This window comes from Mustela lutreola, chromosome 5 (assembly GCF_030435805.1).
Source record: "Mustela lutreola isolate mMusLut2 chromosome 5, mMusLut2.pri, whole genome shotgun sequence".
NCBI classification, from domain to species: domain Eukaryota; kingdom Metazoa; phylum Chordata; class Mammalia; order Carnivora; family Mustelidae; genus Mustela; species Mustela lutreola.
Genome location: NC_081294.1, coordinates 89,288,583 through 89,311,542, shown reverse-complemented (window position 1 = coordinate 89,311,542; position 22,960 = coordinate 89,288,583). Strand labels below are relative to the sequence as shown.

Genomic DNA, 22,960 nt, shown 5'->3' with positions numbered 1-22,960 from the left:
TATTTATATACCACATCTTCTTTACCCATTCATCCATTGGTGGGCACTTGGGCTGCATCTGAGTTTTGGCTGAGGTCATAATCCCAGGGTTTTGGGATTGAGACTCATGTCAGGCTCCCTGCTCAGTGGGGAGGCTGTTTCTCCCTCTCTGTCTGGCCCTCCCCTTTCACTTGTGCTTTATCTCTTGCTTTCCTTCTCTCAAATAAATAAAATATTTTAAAAAAATCAACACGCAATCAATTCATAAGAAAAGAAACCTAATTTGCCAGTAAAGTGAGTAGAAGTCCAAACCTAGAGATAAATGCAAATTAAACAATGGGCCAGAAGCTGGGCAGGGGCAGCACCTGCTGGCTCAGTAGGTTAAGCCTCAAACTCTTGACTTAGGCTCAGGCCTTGATCTCAGGTTCTTAAGTTCAAGTGCTTCATGTGGGCTCTGAGCTGAGCACGGAGTCAGCTTGTCCCTCTCCCTCTGCTCCGCCCCCCACACTTATGCACACTCTTTCTCAAATAAATACAATCTTAAAACAACAACGGGGGCAGCATTATCTTGTCTAAAGAAATTGTTAAAAATTTTAAAAAATCCAGATAAAACCAAATATTGATTCGAGTTGGGACATTCACATTCACTAGCAGTTGAAAGTAAAAATTTGATCACCTTTTCTAAAAGGCAATGCGATAATAATTGCCAAAAACCTTAAAAAAAAAAAATCCATACTCCATGAAAGAAAATTTTCTGTTTTAAGAATTTATCCTAAGGAAAACATTAAGAATTTATTAAAAATAATTTAAAAAAAGGTTTAGCTAAATCTTTGCATGTTATAGTTGAAAATTGCAAATTAGTCTAATATCTGTCTGGCAATCAGGGTTAGTTTATCAAAGTACATGCACATGATGGAATACTGATGTGCAAGGAGTATTTTTCGCATGGTAGATATTCATGGTATGTTAAATGAAACCAATATAAAAACAATATGTAAAATGAGAGATTGCTTTTTTTAAAAAAAAGAACTGTATATAGAAATTCACCAGAAAACATCTAAAAGGACATCTCAAAATACTAATAGTGGCTATGGCTCAAAGTATGATAATCAATTTTTATATTCTTAGAGAGGTGACCCTTCTGTGATTTAGTCTGTTCATCTGTGAAATAAAAGTCATACTAGATTAATCCTAAAGTCCTTCAGAAAAATGTCTCATAATTCTAAGAGCTATGATAGTTTAATAACTTTGAGAAAATGATTGGGCTTTTTTTTTCCCCATTGAACTTCAGAGTTAAAGTAAAATCAGGTTTTTCTGAACTGGCCCTTGTTAAGTTAAAATTTAAATTCTGATTGTTTATAAGTTATATATGTCCTTTCTCATTTATGCATGCCTATTTTTATGTGGAATGGGGTAGAGTGAGTAAAGAATTGTACTGAAATTAGGTATGTTTCCCTATAGAATTCTTAGAAACACAAAGACATCTTGTTGATGTTTTACATACATTTTTAGAGTTTCAGCTATCATTTAGAACACTGCCAGCTGTTCTTCTTTTTGGAAATTTTCTTTAATCAAAATTCGTAATGAGGAATTATAAAAGATGCAATCCTTTAAAAAGTGCTTTTGCTAAACAGATTTGTATGTGCTCTAAAAATGGGTAGAAAATGATTCTGCTTTTATCTAATGAATATTGCTCTACTCTTATTTCTGACTAATAGTAAAATTGCCTAGAAAACGAAAAGGCCTAATATTTCAAGTGGGTATTCAGTACCTTATTGTGATAGTGAAATAAAAAACATACTCAGTTTTAATTTGCTATTAAATACTCAACATTTCACAGCGGTTGTTTTGAGGCCATATACAATGGTAGCAAAAGAGGCTCTCTGAAAATCCTTTGCCTCTTTTTTTTTTTGCTTAATCCAGGTTGCCAAGTGGTAAACCTGGCAGACGTCATGAACTTCCAAGAGGGAACATATTTTATTTGACTTACACCACTGGAGGATTTGGCCAATTATTGCTATTTGTTTAATGTTGGTATTGACATAGTGCATTTGCCCTGAGGAGCCCCAGGTGCTTTATAAAATTAGTCAGCAATTCACATTACAGCCTTTACGCTTGAGAGTGCACACTGAAAATAACAATGATTCATGGAACCTACAGTCATCCCTAACTCATACTTATGTTTGCCCAGTGAAATAAAACAAATATGCTGGTTCCCTTAGAGAGCTCGCAGCAAAGGTTCTAGTGGGGTGTCAATGGGAGTCTCTCCCTTGTGTAAATAGGTCTACTTCTGAAAGGAAAATTTGCCATCCACCCTACTGAGTTGAGACTTAATTATATTCTGTTCCAGGAGCCATAGCTTCCTGAGTAAAGAACTAACTACTTTTCTTTAGGTCTCTGCTGAAATGTCAGTTGCTTAATGACATCTTCCCTATCTTTTTAGAAAACAACAAAACAAAACTCATCATCAGTGGGGCACCTGGGTGGCTCAGTGGATTAAAGCCTCTGCCCTTGCCTCAGGTCATGATCCCAGGGTCCTGGGATCAAGCCCTGCATCCAGCTCTCTGCTCAGCAGGAAGCCTGCTACCTCCTCTCTCTCTGCCTGCTTCTCTGCCTACTTGTGATCTCTGTCAAATAAATAAATAAAATCTTTAAACAATAACAAAAACCCCTCATCAAACCCAGGCACTCTGTTCTCTTTCCTGTATTACTTTCTCTATTTCTCTATTACCACATATGGATGTCCATCATCTATACATGGTCTCTCTCTTTGTTTAGTGTTGACCCCTTTCCATAAGATTGTAAATTTTATGAAAGGAGACTATTTGTGTGTTTTGTTAAATTATGAGCCTTCACTGGTTTCCTGACACATAATAGGTATGCAATGAGCATCTGTTGAATTTATGAATGAAATAATGAATTTGTAGCAATGATGCAACCACAAACAATTGTATTCCATTACTGTCAACCAAATACAAAGGCAGCAAAGAGAGGGGTAAGCCAAGTAGATTTCCATCCCGTCAAGATTTCTGTTATATTCCTTAATACTGAAAAAAGATCCATGTGGTGAAATAGTATATTAGTCAGAGTTTTCTCCCCCATTATTTGCAAGAAATAGAAACTAAATTTAAACTGATTTAGGCAAATAGAAAGGCAGTATATGGGCTCTTGAAGCTGGGAAATCCAAGGAATATACCTTGTTTTCATGGGAGCAGGGTTTGCTCTAGGTGCTCTTGAGATGTGATGAGGACATCAGTCTCTATCTTTCTCTGTCCTCCTCAACATTATGGTCTTTCTCAGGCTTTCCCCATGTGGCAGTAAAGAGAGCTAGGGTGATACCAGGTGTAATTCTGCCTGGAGAAATTTCATTGGCATGAGAGCATACATTTTGCAGTGAGTCCACGGGAGACTCAGAGCTGACTTGGAATGGATTAAGTGCCAGACTTGAATCAGTGATGTGACTGACCAGGCATCTGTGCATCTCACCACGGAGGTTTGCCTCATCATCTGGAGTGTGGTTCTCTAACAGAATATAAGAAAGGGAGGATGCATGACAAGTATGCAGAGAGAAATTGTTAAAACAAACAAACAAACAAATAAATAAATAAGGTATAGTGTTATAGCAATTCATCTTTATTTATTCCTCTGAAACTGGGACTATTTCTAAATTTTTGCCTTCTGGGGAAAATTATGAGATAGGAAAATGGAAGAGTTTCTTAGGAAATCCTAAGAAATCTTTCATGGCCCAGTTGAATTGAATTTGTGACTGATAGCCATTAAAATCCTGTCCATATACAATCCAGTTAATAAGAATTTTCAGTGTTTTTTGAGGAGTTTGCTTTTTATGGTGGAGAGAAGAAATAGATGGCTGAAATAATCCCAACAAATAATAATGCCGTAACAAATTCATTAAGATCAAAAATACCCTCGCTGGGGAATATACTCTGACTTCTGTGGTCTCTATTCACTTGGGCTTTGTGGGCCTCTTCTTCCTATGAAAAAATACTAAAAATTATACTTTAAACTACATAGGTATAAAACAAATATAACCTGGGTTGTGTTCAATTTTTTTTTTTTTAATTTTAAAAGAAATGAATACATTTTCATAAGTTTCTAATAGTATTATGGGCCCTGAGCAAGGTATCTACTGTGCTTACTACAGAAGTGAAACTGGCCTTCTCCTAGTTACACTGCTGCATTTTAAGTCAAACAACTGTTTTCTACCTATTCATCTTTTTAGCTTAAATGTGTTTCTATTGTGAACATTAGTTATACGTCAGGCGGGAGGTAGGGGAACCAGAGTTTGGAGAGGAAGCTGATATGAGCTGATATTATCCTCCATCAGCAAAGCTACCTCTAAAAATTTCTCTCAGGTTTTGGGCCTGTAGTTTTTTTTTGTTAAAGCTTTAGTTTATTATTTAGTAGCTTAGTATTATTTAGTATTAGTATTATTTAGTAGTTTATTTAAAGCTGTTTTACTTAGTTGGTCAAAATCCTTCTTCTTCAGAGGTTTGTGTTTTTAAATGATGCTGTGAAAAGAAATGCCATTGTGATTACATTTATGCTGTGTATTTGTATAGTAAGGAAAAACTAGAATTTTTCATGCAGAGAACACTTAGGGCTTTACTCAATATAGTTCTCAAAGTAATATGGATGTTGGAGTATTTCTCCTATAATCCAGGGGAAAAGCCAACCTACAGTTTAACAGATTAAGTGCTCTTTCACTTGTTTAATGAAGCCTCCTGTTCCTTGAAGCTGGTTCTCACCTGAATCTTTAGTTTCTAGTTATCTGTGGTTTTGGCAAAGAGAGCTAAGCTGGTCACATGGATTCTGTCAGCATTTAGGCTTTGAGAACTTCTTGGTTGTGAACTATCCAGAATGAAACTGGATAAACTCTTCTCAATGCCTATTCTTCTGCCAAATATTACTGATAAACTCCATTGGTTTTTACTTGGTATGTGTTGGAATCAGACATTCATAGATTGAAAACCCAGTGCTGTTGCCTACAGGCTGCATGGTTTCCACTTACTGCTAGCATATGTGATGGTCTACCAGGGGCCAGGCACTGTTCAGGGCAGTGTGGGTGAGAAAAGGTGAGGAAGAGGCATGTCCTACCTTCAAGGCAATCACAGTCTTAAAAGGAAGATAAGTACATGGAGAGCTTAAAAGAATGACAGGCTAAAACAAAGTATCTGAGCATCTCTTAAATCAGGTTATTCCATCAAGTAAGCCTTGGAGGAAACGATGTTTTGGTGCATCTCTCTGCCACTGCGCTTCTCTCACTCTCCATGTTAAGTGGGTATTACCCTCAGGAGGTTGTTAGGTTTAAAGATGAAATGTATAAATACTATCTAGCATCAAACCAGGCACATGCTTTCTTCAGTTTCCAGTTTTTTCATTTCTTTTTTTTTTGATAAAGAGAATATTAAAGGGGAAAAATGGAGAAGATGATGAATCACTGATCAGATAATCAGGCCCTGAATGAAAGCAATAATGAACTATGTATGTTTGTGTTTCAGTCAGAGAGTCTGATAATACATCCATACGTATCATTTGTCCCAGGTATAAGTATTATTCCAGAAGAAGAGTCTCTGCTCCCTATGAAGATTACAGAAACAAAACAAAGTTCTTTAATAGGAATGACGAGAATTTTCTGTTTCCAGTTGTATATTTGGTTGTGAGGTAGAGGGAGCTGGAAAATAAACTAAAGTGTTTCCCATTACAAGAAAGAAGTAAGCTAATACTTGGGAAACAATGTCATGCAATACTCATGCTTAGATATTTCACCTATATTCTGGCTAAAAATCACTGGCTTGGAAGGGATTTCCACTTAGGCTGCCCATTGCCACTACATATGGCAGCTGAAAAAGGAGTTGTTTAAAAAAAAAAAAAAAGGAGTTGTTAATTCAGCTTGCTAACAGCTCACCTCCCCCAGGAGTCACTGTGAAGATAGTTTTCAGTTAATGGCTTAGAGACTCCCAGACTAACCAACTACTAATGGAACAGGGTACCAGGTGGTTGTAGGCACTGCTCTCCATTGCTCTGAAGGTACCTAACGGTGATGGTTTTCTTGTTTTACCCTTTCCATTATGTGTTGCCAGTAGCAAAGACTGTGTCTCATCAGTTGCGCATGGCCAAATTAGGTGTTTCTCTCTGCTGACAGTTAGAGTCAAACCCTGGGCGGGTTGTCCCCAAGTCCTTCTCTAAACCGTGTGTCGGAATGGGAGTGCTCATGACCACACTGGAGACCAGGCAGTTCTGCCAAAATCCAAAGCCGCTATGGCCTTCGGCAGTCTTCTAACTTTTGCCCCCTGGCACAGGAAGAACTAGCGTCAACTGGGTAATTCAATCCTTGGGATCCTTCTTCAATGGATGAGAAAATCCAGGAGTGGGCTGCCAGTGGCCTCTTGCTTGGGCCCAGTTTTCTTTGCTGAGGGGTGCTGAACATGATGGGCCATTTCTGGACCTCCCCTCTTGCCACCGCAGAATTTATGGTCTGCACGCCCCAGTTGTGAAGCTGGCTTGTGACATTTTGCTGCCACAGGCCTGTGAATGTTTAGAATTGTGTGTTTATATTTCCAGGGCTACAGTTTGAAAACTGAGGGAGCAGACAGCAAAGAATTCCGAGGTCAAGCTACTACTGCTTCCTCATTTGGAGGGCTTCTTTTAAGTCTGTATATTCCATACCTAGATTCCCATGGAGCTTCTGTTTTTCTGACCTTCGTTTCTTTGGTTAGATGTTTTCAAGTGGGTTTTTCTGTAAGAAATCTCCATAGAAGAGGTGTTTATATGAAGTGATGGGTAAGCAAAGTTTGCCTGATACATGGAACCTCGGAAACTTTCCCGTAATGAAAAGGTCTGGCTTGTGGGTGGGCACCCTTCCATCCAGACAGACGGGAATGTGGCAAGGCAGCCAGAAGACACATGGACTTGTGACCACCAGGACAGGCACCTCACTCAAAAAGTCCCGGCAGCTGGGCCTGTTAATCTCTTCTGAATGCACCAGCAGATGTTTGACTCCTTTAAACCTTATACTGGATTTCTTTACGTCACTGGAGTCATCACTTTTTCCCTCCTTGAGAATTTCCCCATATCAATATCCCTTAATAAAACCCTTTTGGCTTTTCCCGCCTTTGACCATGTGACTTGAATGTGAGTATGGATTTCACTAATGGTGAAAGAGATCATGACCTTGACCAGGCCACTTCTCTCCTCTTTGGTTCATCCCTTCGAAGAATCTGTTCATCCAAATATGTATTTGAGCCTAAATGGATCTGTTTAGACACTTTAATAATTAACATTAACTCAGTATTTTTTAAACAGTTGCCAAAATACACTCATAAAATTCAGGTAGCATCACCACTGCCTCTCTCCCTCCTCCAGCTTTGGATGGATGAATTAACTACATCACAGTCAGCACCGGAGTACAGAATAATTTATTTTTCTGTCACTTCATGACGAAAGCCCAGCTGGCATTAGCTCAAGTTATGCAGCTGGCAATTAATTGAAGAAAACGCCTCTGTCACTCCTCAGTCAAATATGATCTGATTCAGCAGGTCCTGTTCACTCTCATCCCTCCTATTATACCAGAAGAACGAATGTAAATAACTCTCACTTGGCTCTTGCTTGTCATGGATTGTAAATTAGCTGGCAGCATACAGACTGATTGCATTAATGCTTTCTGGGCTGCTCTTCTCAATTGATTTTTATTTCTAGAAGAGGTTTGGACATTTCATTTCTGAGGCTTTCATGTACAGAAGAAGGAAATATTCTAGACCTCCTTTGTTCTTTTACAGTGCACAGCCGATTTTCAAAGTATTTCAACAAAATTTCAAAGTATTGTACCTGTGGGGCAGGTGCTAGTCTTCTGTGAGTCTTCCTGGGTTTCTATCAGACTTTGCTGTGCTGGTGTTTGTAGTTTAAACAGAACCTCACGGGAGATTTGTTCAGGATTTTTAAAATATATAAACATGTAATACACAGCACATGGTGTGCCAAAATTTTTGATGAGTACATTTTATAATTCTTAAAATGCAAAACTACTTGGCATGAGGAGATGATATAGTATGTTAAAAAGCATGGAACTTTTCCATAAAATAAAACTCTGTGCAGCAATGACGTAGGAGAATTCTTGCGGGAGTGCTAAAATAGTACATCGATTTGGTCCTTGCTGGATGTGAGAATTCACCAATTATATTATTCTGTGGAAATATGTTTTAGCACCTAGAGCCTTATCTCTGACCTCTCTCCACCCCAATTTATGTCCTGTCTGTCCAGTGTGCTTGTTGGATGCTGACTAGTCATTGCTATGCCTTTAGCCCTGAAAATGAATTTAAGACAGCAAGAGTATAACTTGCCGGGATTTGGGGGTGCCCATGCGGGGTTCAGTGGTATTTCAGCAACAGGAACTGGGAAAGAAATGAGAACCCAGGAGGAAAAAAATCGAATTTAGGTGCTAGAAGGAACTTGGGAGAACTGGTTTATGAGGAAGAGTATCCAAAGGGCCTAAGAGAGTCTGCCTTGGATTAGGAGGTATTGGGTTACAGGAGATCCAAAGCTAGTAAGGGCAATAAAGCCTTGCAGCATGAGGCTCTCCTAATTTGGGCATTTGACGCAGGGTCTAGTGTCTGTGAAGCAGACCTCAGAAGTTGAGTAATCTGGGTAGAAGAGGAGATTACTGAGGGGCCAGCAGTCAAGGCTGACCTGTAGGGACATATCTGAATGGCCTGACTCAGTTGCACCTAAAGTTCGTGTAATGGATTCCTCCCTGGCTCGATTCTTTCATGAACACAGACAGGCTGAGTCTAGGGAGTAGCTAGTTGCAACAGAAGGGGCTGTAAAGATAGATAAACTGATAACTATAAAATGGAGAAGAAGCCTTGAGGAAATTATTAGTGTTAAACAGAAGTGGCCTTCACATTTGTCTACCTAGTAAATCTGTGCTCTTACTACACAACTAAAAAGGATTTAGCCAAAACTGTGTCTCCTATGTAAAGGGTGTTGGGGGGTGAAGTGGGGGAAGTGTTTGCCATGGGGAAGTTTTTTCCATTTATAAAGTGACAATTTAAAGTTGGAAGGAAAAAAAAAGTGTTACTAGCTTGGGCAATACAGAACTGCAATGTAAATACTTATTTATATTGAGTATTTGCCCCTGGGTCTAGTGATAGTTATATTTGTACACTGGGGAGTAGAGGAGGTAATATTCTAATAAGGAATCTTTGGGGCACCTGGGTGGCCAAGTTGGTTAAGTGTACAACTTCTGATTTTGGCTCAGGTCATGATCTCAGGGTTGTGAGATGAAGCCAGGTGCCAGGCTCTGTGCTGGGCTTGGAGCCTGCTTAGGATCCTCTCTCTCCCTCTCCCCTTCCCTCTTCCCACCCCCATCTCTCTCTACTTCTCTAAACAAGCAAATAAAACACAACCTATCTTCTGGTTCAATTTATTTTTCATTTGTAGGAGCAATCTCAATTTTTGTAACATTTAATTCATGAATTTCAGTGTAATGCTACATTTCCTTAATTTTTATTGTGTGCCACCTGTAAAGCTTATAGTGAAAGCCAGTCAGGCAAAATATTATGTATTGATTCCTTTATATTTAGGGGGGATTTTAAAACACAGGAATATAGCAGTGAACAAGGCAAAGATCCCAAGTCTGAAAGAACCTTTGAGAAGAATGGAAACTTACATAGTGCCTTGTAATAGTCACAGCATGATGTGCCTGATTTCTTCAGGATTCCGCTCTAATGGCATCACTTTCTTTAAATTCTGAGACCCTTGATTTGACTCAGCTTATACCAGAACCGATGAGCATTAGAACTTCCTAAGAAATTCTAAGAAGATTAAAATACAAAATCTGTAAGACAAAAATAACCCTCCTAACAAGCTCAGCTCAAGATAGGGATTTCAACTTGCTCTTCTCAGCACAACGATTCTGCAGAGGAACACAGAGTAATGGAAAGTCTTTGTAGCAAAGAGATTCCAAAATGCCACTTTGTTGGTGGACCTTACAATTAGTTCTATGGTTTAAAAAGGATTAAGATTGCTTCTATAAGGTAAGGCTGTAAAATGGTTTAAGTGGAGGAGGATGTGACAGGATGGAAAGAAAATCTTCCTCTTCCTTTGTGGCTCTGAGAACTTAGAATGAGCAGCACCATCTAGGTAGCAAGAGAAGGAACTAGAACTTCCTGCGGATAAGCTCATGTGTGGACTCTCCTTGTTCTGGGGTTTACAAGGGCTACACTAGCATCATATTAAACACATGGCTCCTATTCCTTGTGCCAACTTTATTGCCACCTTGGCTCCTGAACAAAGAACTCATAACCAAGGCAAAACATGTTTGTGGTTGAAGGTAAAACCTCCCTACTTCATGTTGTTTTTCCATTTCATTTTTTAAGCTTGCAAAAAGAAGCTTCTTTTTAATAAAGTGATGTGCCCTTGTGCAGTTAAGTTTCAGCACTGAGTACATCTTTCACGTTTTTAGGCAGCAAACTGTTTTACATCTCCAAGTGTGGTCTCCAGGTCAGCTGCATAGGTATCACTTGGGAACTTGTTAGAAATGCAAATTTTCAGGTTCTGTCTCAGGTCTAAGGCATCAGAGACTCTGGGGGTGAACCCAGAAACCTGCATTTTAAAAAACTCTCCTGGAGATTCTGAGGTGTGCTAAAGTCTGACAACTGTTACTACAAAGAATACCGCAAGGCAAACTTGTTCAGCACCTCTCAAGTTGAATTATGGCAACATTTAGAAATTTGGAGAAATGTATACACATCCAAAGTGGGGTGTTTGTTGTTGTTGTTGTTAAAGCAGAATTCTGTATTTGGAGATAGGAGTTAGAATATCTTTCACTTTTTGTTTTTTTAAATTAAGAGGCCAAAAAGTACAGTGAGCTATTTATGTCATTGCGTAGGAATAATGGGGTTTGTTCTAATGGAAAGGGTATCTCATGAAAAAACTTCACTAATGTTATGTCTAGACACATATTCTTTTTTGAGGCAGGAAACACAATAGAAAATTGGCTTCTTCATCAAGTTCAAGGAAATGGTGTTTTAATTCTGTAGAGAAGTAATTTCATTTTCTTGGAGAAATGGGTAGACCGATATTAGTAATTTAATTTTCTTAAATATAACAATGGTTGCTACAGTTCTTACCAAGCCTGAAAGAAGGCAGATAGATTTAAATCTAACCACTTACTGGATTTGGGAGGGCGTTGTGGGGGGGGGGGGGGTTGGGGAGGGGTGCAGGGAGCAGGGTGGTGAAACTTTGTAGCAGGGAGGTAACTTTTTAAAAAGCTATCAGCTAATTATCATGTACTATTTCCTGCAGTACTTTGACCAGATAGCTAAGGTCATCAACAGAAATGTGAACTCCCAGGCCTTTGTACATAACTCCATTCAGATACATTCATTTCACAAATATTTGTGGAATATCTGCCACAAACGTCTCACTCTAATGCACAGCGCTGGACAAATGTGCAAGACATACACAGCCGTGGTCCTTGTGAAGACAGAGGTCCGGTGGTAAAGCTACATGAATAAACAAGCAGTAACTGAAGTTTAGTACTTTCAGACAAGGCAGATGCTATGAGAGCAGCTCTCCTAGACTTGATGGCATGGGCCAGGGGTGGTTTGGAAGAGTTCACGGAAGAGGTGCTAGAATTCCCAGGTGAGTAGAAACTAGATGATGCAAGGGCAGACTGGGAAGAACATATGCAAAGTACTAAGGCAGTTAAGGCAGTGAGTTCTTAGAGCTCTCTAGTGACTGACCATAGCCCCATCTGGTGGAGATGGGGGTGAGATGGTGACTACAGAGGTTCTGGAGAGAGATAGAGATGAAGCTGCCAAAGAAGTCATGGAAGAGGGGGAAAAATGTTTGGTGGGGAGGCCATGGTAGCCATACTAAGGATTCAGGACTTTATTCCAACAAAATGGGAAAGGCTTTAAGGTTGTAGGTTTGGGCTGCCCTTTATAGAGACTGAATTGCAGAAGCGTGGTGCTGGAGGAGAGACCAGTAGAGACGTTGTCACAAGTCAGACAAGTATTTATCACTTGGATCAGCAGCAAGGTGATGATGCAGACAAGTAAAAAGATTGAGAAATTAGCTGGTCAGAAAGCAGATTCACTGGACTTGGAGATTTATTTGGTGTGGATGTTAGGGTGAAGCAGATACCCTGATCAACTAGTAGGCTAGTCATTGAGCTAAGGGCACAGGAGAGCTTACAGGTTCTAGAGTTTAATGACACTTCCATATGGACATGCTGAAGCTGAGTGTTGTGGTTGTCCATGACAAATAAACTGTTGGAAATGTAATGTAGGCCTGGACCACAAGTGATCTGGGCTCCTCTCTTAGGCTACTGGGTCCTCATAAATGTTTTCCACGCTTCATCATGGAGAAGCTTAAACCAAAGAACTTTCTTTATTTCTGTGATTGCTCCCACAGTAATTTGGCACTACTTTAGCTGCCAGTTTTAAGTGCTAAGTGAATTTTAGAGTGAGGAATTTTTCTGCAAGACATCCTAGGAAGCTGTTTGGTTTACTCAGTGAAACACACTTACCAACCAACCACATATATTACTTTTCAGTTGATATTTTATTTCAACAATGGAAAATAGGAGAGAACTGGGATGTCTAACCTCAATTTAAATATGCTTATCCTCATTTGCATCACAGATCATTTCCCTGTAACAGTAAAATGTAAATACATCTGCTATAGATTTGTTGTTTGGTGTGAACAACACTGGAAAATGAACAGGTGAATATAACAAAGAACAAAACAAGTATTCTTATTTTGAGAAAGAGGAATTATGGTTATCACACAATAGTCCTTAGTTCTAGAATGATGTTGTAGCTGTGCCTTTTCACATAAAATATTTAAATTTAAATGTTAGAATTTTTGTCATGTCAAAAAAGACATTGTGGGCCTCTTATTTACTGAGTAATTGCAATTGTACAAGTGATGGCTGTCAGAAACAAACAAAAAAATCCTCATATAAATTATTTATTACTCTAAATTTTTACCCAAAATTGTCTCCATAATGATGAAACCTTGGAAGTTATTTTATTTTTGAGAAACAAGTTGTCACACAAATTAAGACAAAAACACATAAATTTCAGCTAGCCTTCAGAATCATGAGAGCAAATGTCTTCAACAAAATTTAGAATACTAAATTCTTACTGTTTGCAAGTAACCAAATTAGAAAAAGTAGGGACACACTTAGGAAATTTTTCCAATGATAAATTTTTTTTAATACCTGCATTACTTTAGTCTATGAAGTAGACAATTAAGCCTACTCTCATGATATACTACATGTAAACTCTTTTGATTCATAATTAATTTTCTGATTAATAATTCTATTTGAAATACAAAATTCCTGCTCATACATAATGTAGATTAAAGCTAGACTAGCTGAGAGCTGGCCAAAACTATTAAAGCATATCTTCTGCAGTCCCATTTTCTTTTCCTGAGCTCTTTGTCATCATTCAGGTCATTGTAACCCTTATTCTCTCTAACAAATGCTTTTTTGCAGCCAGGACAATGTTCATCCTCATGTTCTATCCTGACTTTGCCTTAGCCATTCAGTGGAATAGGTATATGTTGGTGTGAGTACATATACACATACACACATACATATATTTGCTTAACTATTCAATAAACTATGTTAAAGCTTCTGCAAATTCAGAATAAGCCTGTTTAAATTGGGGGTGGATATTTATTGCAGCTTAACAGTGGTTCATATACTAACTGTATGTTGAACATCATATACGGAACAGTATTATATTTAGAACTGAGATCCTACTTCACATAGGATGTCCCAGATTTGTAGTGGTAAACAAATTGATGAGCTAATTCACAGAGAATATAGAACTACAAAATTATGTGTCTTTTTTCATAATGTCATTCACTGCAGTAGGTACACAGTAAACCTCATATTAAAAAGAAAAGAGAGTTCATTTCTAAAACCCTGCAAGTGGAATAAGTGGAATAAAATCTTTAGAAATAAGCCATATAAGCTGAAATCTAAGAGATCTGAAAAATGGGGAAGTTAAATATTATAAATACACAGAGTTGAGAGATCTGAATTGGATCCTGACCTGGGAAGTTCTAATACTCATGTTGAAAAGCTTTAGGAGAAAGTAAGAACTATCCTTTCTAATCACAGATTATAGATGAAAACTTTAAATGTACTTGCTGTTAGTCTAATTTCTGCCTCTAGAATTACCATAATCTATTCTTTTGTTTTGTATCCTTATTATTTTTAAAATATAATATGCTATAATGAGCCCTATATTTTGAAATTGCCTCTTTTTTTTTTCTTTTCTTTTTTTGAACTTCCAGCATTGTTTTCTGCTTTTTCTCTATGGCTTCTTTCTTATAATAATTTTTAAAATCATATTTACCTCAGTGCCCTAAGGAAATATTTTCATTCCTTGTTTTAGCCATTTTAATTATTTTTTAAGAACTTATCTTTTTTTTAAAATTATGTTAGTCACAACACAGTACATCACTAGTTTTGGACGTAGTGTTCCAAGTTTCATTATTTACATATAACATCCTATGCTCAATGTAATACATATACCTCTTAATACCAATTATCAGGCCAACCCATCCTTCCACCCCCCTCCCCTCTAAAACCCTCAGTTTGTTTCCTGGAGTCCCTAGTCTTTCATTGTACATCTTCCCTTCTGGTTTCCCCTATTTCATTCTTCCCTTCCTTCTCCTAATGTCCTCCATGCTATTCCTTATGTTCTACAAGGAAGTGAAACCACATGATAATTGACTTTCTCTGCTTGACTTATTTCACTCAGCATAATCTCCTCCAGTCCCATTCACATTGATGCAAAAGTTGGGTATTCCTTTCTGAGGGCTGAGTAATATTCCATTGTGTTTATGGACATCTTCATCCATCATCTGTTGAAGAGCATCTTGGATCTTTCCACAGTTTGGCTATTGTGGACATTGATTCTATGAAAATTGGAGTTCATATGGCCCTTCTTGTCACTACATCTGTATCTTTGGGGTAATACCAAAGATATTGCTTTGTGCAATTGCTGGATCATAGGGTAGCTCTATTTTTAATTTTTTGAGGAATCTTCACACTGTTTTCCAAAGTGGTTGCACCAACTTGAATTCCCACCAACAGTGTAAGAGGGTTCCCCTTTCTCCACATCCTCTCCAACATTTGTTGTTTCTTGCCTTGTTAACTTTTTAGGCATTTTAATTATTTATGAGCATTGTAGTGACATCTTTGCCCAGATTTTCATGCTGATAGATTTTGGTCACTGTTCTTTAAGGCTTGTAAGAGATCAATTTCTTCAGCACAACCCAGCCCCAAATAATGCGAGGTTAGGATGATATATTGACACTGTACATGTGCCTTAGTTTTTCAAGCATTTACAGAATCTTTTTTGAGTATCAAATATGTGCAAAGCAAAGGGAGACTTTTTCAGCTTAGGGAGACTTTAGGATCTGTGGGATCTATCATTTAGAAGACTTTATAAAGAAAAGTGAAACCCCCCAAAGATAAGTGTTAATATTCAGTTTTCATTTACAGCCTCTCTGATGCCTTTTAGACCTATAGCTACTCGTGTAAATAAAAAAGGACACATTTATTATAAGTTGTGGCATATAGTCTTTATGAAAAGTTTATAGCCTATGTGTTAAAGATAAATGTGAAGAAAGTATGCTCTTTTGTTGCATTTTTCCCAATACTTTATAAGTTTTTACCCTCATAAGAAATTTTTGAAATGCTCATGCTGATAAGAGGTCCTAAACAAATACCAGCACAGTGCACTTTTTTTTCTTTAAGATTTTTATTTATTTATTTGACAGAAAGAGAGAGGGGGAGAGAACAAGCACAAGCAGGGGGAATGGAAGGCAGGGGATAAGCCAGCTCTCTGCTCAGCAAGGAGCCTGATGTGGGCTTCTATCCCAGGACCCTGAGATCATGACCTGAGCGGAAGGCAGCAGCTTTAACCAACTAAGCCACCCAGGCACCCTATCAAAGTACTTTCACACATCCTATCCTATTTGCCTTTGCATCATCCCTAGAAGGTCACTATATGACACTCTTGTTTCATTAGCATTACAACAGATTATTAGACAAATCAACAGGATGAAAATTTAAAGCAACATTATCTAACTGAGAAAGCCTTCACTTATAGTTTCAAACAATATTTCTCACCCACCTTAAATCATCAGGGAAGATTTAAAAATCTCGTGCCCAGGCCAGATACTTGGGCCAATGACAAGAAAATTTCAGGAGAAAGGCCCCAGGAGGCAGCACATTTAACTCCCCAGTGACTCTACTCACCCCTTCAAAGACTCACTAACCTCCACTCACAGAAGTGCTGGTTAAGTAATGCTTCCGCCACACCTGCTCTGCCTCCCAGTGTTACTACTTTCCACCTGTTCCTGTCATTTTGAAGAGTGATCATTTGAACCAGCTGGATACATGAGAGGATACATGCCCTGCCCCGCCCCCCAAGTTGCAATGTAAGCATAAAAGCCTTTTTTAGCTTCCAACAATTTGCGTGGAAAACAAATGCAAATATAAGCATTACACCTAGTATTAAGAAATACTCAATAAGAAGTTTAAAATCCCACCTTGTTTCCCATCTCACCCCTCACACTCTCACATTCTTGGCCATCACATTCACACCCAGCTCAAATGCCTCTCAACGTCTTGCTTTTATCTCCGTCACTCCTGAAGTGGCCTGGTCTTTTGTCAGTTTAGAAGTTGCTAGGATTCTCTGACAACATTCTGTGTGAGATACAGTCCAGAGCTCAGAACCTATCTTCCTGAATTTATGTGTTACATAAATTCACTGCCTAGAAACTCTTATTGGCTCTCAGCTTGCTACCTTCAAGGAAAAAAAAAAACAAAAAAACAAAACAAAAAAAAAAAAATAAAACAAACAAAAAACGAAACAAAAACTTAACTCGCAGGAAGTCTTGCGTGGCGAAACTCCACCCCTGGCAGATTCACCCCACTACTTCATGACAGGGTGTTCTTGTGCATGCAAGTTTTGTGGAGAATGTCTTCAGTCCTGTTCTGTACCCGGGAAACTCATCATCCAGCAGATCGATATTGCCTCTTCCGGGCCGCTGTCCCTGGTTCTCCGGGAAGAATGAGTTGCTCCGTGATCTGTGTTCTCTCAGCACGTTGGCTCCACCTTGATTATAGCAAATGTTATGTAACTAAAATATTTTTAGTTACTCAAATAAAACACTAGATAATATAGTACATGTGGTTTGTGGGACCCCTGGGTGGCTCAGTGAGAGAAGCAATGCACTCTTGATTTGTTTGGCTCAGGTCATTTATCTCAAGCATGGTGGGATCAAGCCCTGAGTGGGACTGCATATGTGGGGCAGATAATCTGCTTGGGATTCTCTCTTTCTGTCTCCCTCTGCCCCTCCCTTCGCTCACACTCTCTAAATTAATTAATTAATTAGTTAATTGATCTTTAAGAAACAAAAAAAAAACTCACAAAATATGTGTTTTGTGCTTACTTAACTCACAAAGGAAAAATACCCATATTTTTTAAGACCCATATTTTTTAAAATAGGATTGTGTGTAATAGAATTTTATTTGGTTTTGCTTTTTCATGTTTCACCCCAATATTCTTGGTGAGAGAAAAAATCAATCTGGAAAATATGTCTAAAGAACGAGAAAAGAATTCTAATAAAATATGCCAGATTTCTGTTAATATTCAAAAAGAATTTAATACAATATATAGTGCTTTTTTGCACGAGTGATTTTTATTACCTGTTGAAGAGCAAATGAGACTTTTAGATTCAGACTATGAGAAGGTCCTATCATATTTTCAGCAGATTCAAATGTTCAGCTTTCAAAATAATCTGCCCATACAATTTAGATATAATTTAACCCAGAATAACCTGCCCATATGATTTAGATATAATTTAACCCAAATTTAGATATAATTTAACACCAAATTAGATATTATTCAACCCAAAATACAATTTAGATATAATTTAGATATAATTTAACCCAAATAAGACACAACATTTTGGAATAAAATAAAAAGGCATTCAATTATGACTTTGGCCAAAGGTTTCTCCTATCTTAACATCAAAATCACACACGGTGGACCCCCTCCTTAAGTTTCTGATCCTGTGTCTGTGGTGAGCCCATAGTTGTGTTCATTCAACAAGTCCCGGGTGGCTCCAGTGTTGCTGGTCTAGAGACCCCATTTCAAGAAAGACTGGATTATTTTAACAATTTAGCAGTTAGGTTTTCACTACAATGCATATACCTGTTGACTAACAGTGATTGGCTTGGTTGTCACCAAACATCCTAATGTTTCCAGATATCTGTATATAGTCATAGATCCACAAAAGCAAACCATACTTATATTAAGATTTTTTTGCTGTTGGGGGCACCTGGGTGGCTCAGTCAGTTAAGCATCCAGCTCTTCGTTTTGGCTCAGGTCATGGTCTCTGGGCCTTCAGATCAAGCCCCCATGTCAGGCTCACTGGGGAGTCTTTCTCTTCCTCTCCCTTTGCCCTTCCTCCTGCTTTTGCTCGTGTTTTTTCTCTCTAAAATAAATAAATCTTTAAAAAAAAAAGACTTTTGCTGTTGTTGCTGTTTTTGCTTACTTTAGTATGTTTAATTACATCAATCCTGGAGAAAAATAAATGTTCTCTAATCTTAGCATCACAGAATTTTTTTTGAAACAACAGAAGATTCTATCTTAAACATTTTGATTTTCACTCTCCTAGTAAATATAAACATGTGAGTTCAGGCAATCTCTATGTTTTAAAGGCATATTGGATTTATTTTTAAACTTAATAAAATTGGAAAATTTTCTCAATAAAGTTGGAAAGACATTTCTTTGGATGGAAAACTCAGCAAAAACATTCGCCTAGTGTTGAGAGTTTGGTATCTTTACTCTGTTATTGGTTGTATACTGGTCTTACCTGAAGCCAGTGTGTTACAAGACGAATCCTGTCCTGGTTCTTTCTGAAGAAAATAAAACATAAGGTTGGTAGTGTACCTTTGTACTATTTGCCAGCATCTCTTAGTAACATGTGACTGAGAATGATAGATTGTAGGGAATAGGAGCCTTGGAGAAATTAATTGATATGCTCAAATCGTCAAAAGCCTGGAGTAAACTGAGGTTTGGAGATACCCTATGACCTCCTGCTCTCCCACCCCTCTTAAGATGGTCCAGGTATGCTGCATTTGCTCTGGGGGTATGGCTTTCAGGATTGCTTATCTAGCAGGAAGAGAGATCAAGGAAGGTTACAGTCTCACTGTATGGTCTTCCCAAGTATGTATTCTAGCCTTTTGGATGGGGTTTCCTAAAGCTGGAGAGAGAACCTCTGACCAAGATTGCTGATACTTAGGGGTGCCTGGGTGGCTCAGTGGGTTAGGCCTCTGCCTTCGGCTCAGGTCATGATCCCAGGGTCCTGGGATCGAGCCCCGCATTGGGCTCTCTGCTCAGCGGGGAGCCTGCTTCCTCTCTCTCTCTGCCTGCCTCTCTGCCTACTTGTGTTCTCTGTCTGTCAAATAAATAAATAAATAAATAAATCTTAAAAAAAAAAAAAGATTGCTGATATTTAGAGGTCGAAGAAATTTATATTCTTTAGGTAAGGACACTAAGACCCATTTAAAAAGTATAGTGGTAATCCTTTATATCTCTTTAAAGAATATTCACATTATTTCAGTGTAAATCATATTGATTCTGTGAATTGGACAAAGTGGTCGCCTTGTTTTTCAAATGAGGACTAATAAGGTCTATTTAATTCAAGGGATAGCCTCTTCAGATGCAGCTAGTAGAGGCCTGTGTTCTAGCAGCACGCTTCAAATATGTGCTCATAATCAACTAAATCTGGATTTCATTCACGCATTCATTGAAAAAATATTTATTGAGCACATACCTTGTGCAAGATGCTGTTCTAAGTGCTTAGGATACAACAAAGCAAACAAAATGTCATGACCTCGTGGAGGTTGCATTATAGTGAAGGGTACAGTAGGCAGAATAATGGCCCCCACAAAGGTTTCACTGCCTAATGGACAGATCCTATGGATGTATTGTCTTACATGGGAAAGGGGATTTTGCAGATGTGACTGAGACCTTGAGACATAGATTGCTGGGATGCCTGGATGGCTCAGTTGGTTAAGCGTCTGCCTTCAGCTCAGGTCATGATCCCAGGGTCCCGGGATCAAGTCTTCTGTGGGGCTCTTCGCTCAGCGTTGGAAGGTGGGGAGCTGCTTTTCCTTCTGCCTGCTACTCTCCCTGCTTGTGCTCTCTCTCCCTTTCTCTGACATATAAATAAATAAAATCCTAAAAAAGAAAAAAAAAAAAAGAGAGAGATGTAGATTGTTCTGGGTTATCCTGGGGGACCCAATCCAATCACGTGAGTCCTTAAAAGCACAGACTCTTATAACAGTGAAAAAAAAAGATAAGATGACACCAGAAGGGTCAGAAGGATGCAGTGTTTCCAGCTTTGTGAATGGAAGAAGGGGTCTATGAGCCAAGGAGTGTGGGTGACCTCTAGAATCTGGCAAAAGAAAAGACACAGATTTCTTCCCTAGAGCCTTCAGGAAGGAATGCAGCCCTGCCAACTTCTTGACTTTAGGCAAGTGAGTGTTAGACTTTCAACCTATAGAACTATAAAATAATACATTTTTATTGTTAAACCACTATGTTTGTGGTCATTTGTCATACGAGCAATGAACACTAATGGGGAGGAAGACAATACGCAAGAAAAATAAGTAAAGTGTATTGTATTTTGGTTAGTGATAAGTGCTAAGGGGAAAAATAAGTCAGGGATATATCAGGAAGGAATGCAATGTTTGATAGAGTAGCCTTCCACGCTGACATTGTGTAAAGACTTGAAGGTAGTGAGGGAGGGGAAAGAACACTTCAGATGCAGAATAGGAGGCCAAATTCTGTCAGTCCAAAACAATGAAGCTGCATAAATAGATCCTGAATATCAAACTCTCAAAAATAATTACCATTCCAGAATATTCCAGCTTACCCCAATGATCTTGTATTTAAGACAAAGCTTAAAACTCAAAAGATGATATTCTGATTTTTCTGTAGGGAAGTAAACATCCTGGCTTAAATAACGCGGTCACTTTTTCATGTTTTCTGGAGAATACATGAAAAAATTCAGTAGTATTTGATTTGCACAGCATTAAAAGATATCTTAAAATGTGGTCTAAGGTCTAAAGCAAACAACTTGGGGACTATCAGACCTGAGCCCCTTGGGACTATTTCCTAAACATGATGATCAATCGTTTATAGCACTACAAAGGCATTTCAGACAATATCTGACTCTGAATTGTTGCTACAATAAACTGAGTGCCTGGGGAAAAAAACTATTGTAATTATTTTATTATCATAGACTGTCCCTCACGTACTAAATAAATAAAAATAAAATCAGTCTGCTAATTCAGTGCAACAATTGGTCATAAATTTTGATGGAATTGTCTGTTGGTACTTTGAAGTAATCTGATTGTAGAGATTAAGTCATCCTCTTAAGTACCAGAGGAAAGAGAAGAACTAGGTGTCTAATTCTTATTGTTTCATGATAGCATTTATTTTAATTTTCAAAGGAAGAATAGAAATTCTATGATCTGTATCAGTAGAAATATTAATGAATTCAGCAAATAAATGTCGAAGTAATTACTGGTATAATAATAGACATTCTGCAATGATACTTCCCAGAAAATGTGCCTTACCTTGCTCCTCAAAGTGTGGCCCATGAACCAGAAGCCTGAGCAGCAGAAATGTTCATCCTTGGACCCCATCCCAGACCTACCAAGTTGCAGTTTGCAGTTTAACAAGATCCTAGGTGATCCATATACACATTAAGTATAAAAAGGGCCATTCTGAGACATTCTGGAACTCTGATTATGAATCTTGCCACTCTGTATTTTGTATTGTTTAGATCTTGGCAAGCGCACGTGACCTCACATTATTGTGAAGTCAGTGCTCTAGCATATCATATTTCGAGAAACCGTTTTCATCAAGGGGAGCTTAGTGTCTTACAGCTCTGAAGATATGTACACAAAAGTTGGTAGTATTAGGCTGAGACATTAGCAAACCTTCTGGATACTTACTGTTTAAATTTCAAAACCTTAAATAGGCTAACATATTTTTAAAGATGTAACAGCTTAAGTTGAAGGGTGTAGACATTTAACTGCTTTAGAGGAAGGTAAATTGGAAACTCAGAGGTTAAGAGAGAAGAGTACAAATTTCTTGCAGAATCAGAATTTTCAGGTTACAGGAAGCAGCCAGTGCCATCTGGCTCAGAGCGAATGCGGCTCAGAGCGAATGTAAGCTATTCCTTGATCTTTGAAAGGCCAGTGCTCGATCCTCCCATCCATGCTCACACAGGAAACTCACCTTTCTCCCAGGCAATTTGTATGTGTTGTCGACCAGCTGTGTTATCACCTTGCCCCTGCTTTCCCTGACTCTACTTCTGCCTCCGTGAAGCTTCCAAGTTTCGATGCTCCTGTATCTGAAGCTTGGAGACACACAAGGCAAATGAAATTCAGCTTTCACTTGACACTCTTTTATATCTTTAATAGTAAGGTCTGTTCCCATTGTGTTCTTTTCCTTAAGTTAAAAACCTTTACTTGGGGCACCTGGGTGGCTCAGTGGGTTAAAGCCTCTGCCTTCGGCTTGGGTCATGATCCCAGAGTCCTGGGATTGAGCCCCACATCAGGCTCTCTGCTCAGCTGGGAGCCTGCTTCCCTTCCTCTTTTTCTGCCTGCTGTGATCTCTGTCTGTCAAATGAATAAACAAAATCCTAAAAAACCAAAACAAAAAAACCTTTACTATCCTTCCCATATTCTAGTGACTCCCCTTTAGATCATCTCCTATCTTACAGCACTTTTTTCCATTTGTGGACCACAAATGAGCAAATTATTTCAAATGTAACCCAAGTATCTCAGCATGAGAAAGACTATCTTTTATTACCTACTCCTGGACATTATCAATGAATGTGACTT

The 22,960-nt window shown here is 38.5% G+C and overlaps 1 protein-coding gene and 1 long non-coding RNA gene across 4 annotated transcripts in view; one reads left to right on the top strand and one right to left on the bottom strand.

The window, feature by feature from the left end:
• Positions 1-22,960, top strand: part of PDE4D (phosphodiesterase 4D) — a 785,924-nt gene that overhangs the window by 213,399 nt on the left and 549,565 nt on the right. The window lies entirely within an intron of this gene.
• On the bottom strand, positions 15,803-21,903 carry LOC131832264 (uncharacterized). Its single transcript, XR_009353969.1, has 4 exons — positions 21,686-21,903; positions 20,039-20,282; positions 18,913-18,955; positions 15,803-17,147 (listed from the first exon to the last, which is right to left on the bottom strand). It is a non-coding gene; the product is annotated as an uncharacterized LOC131832264 (long non-coding RNA).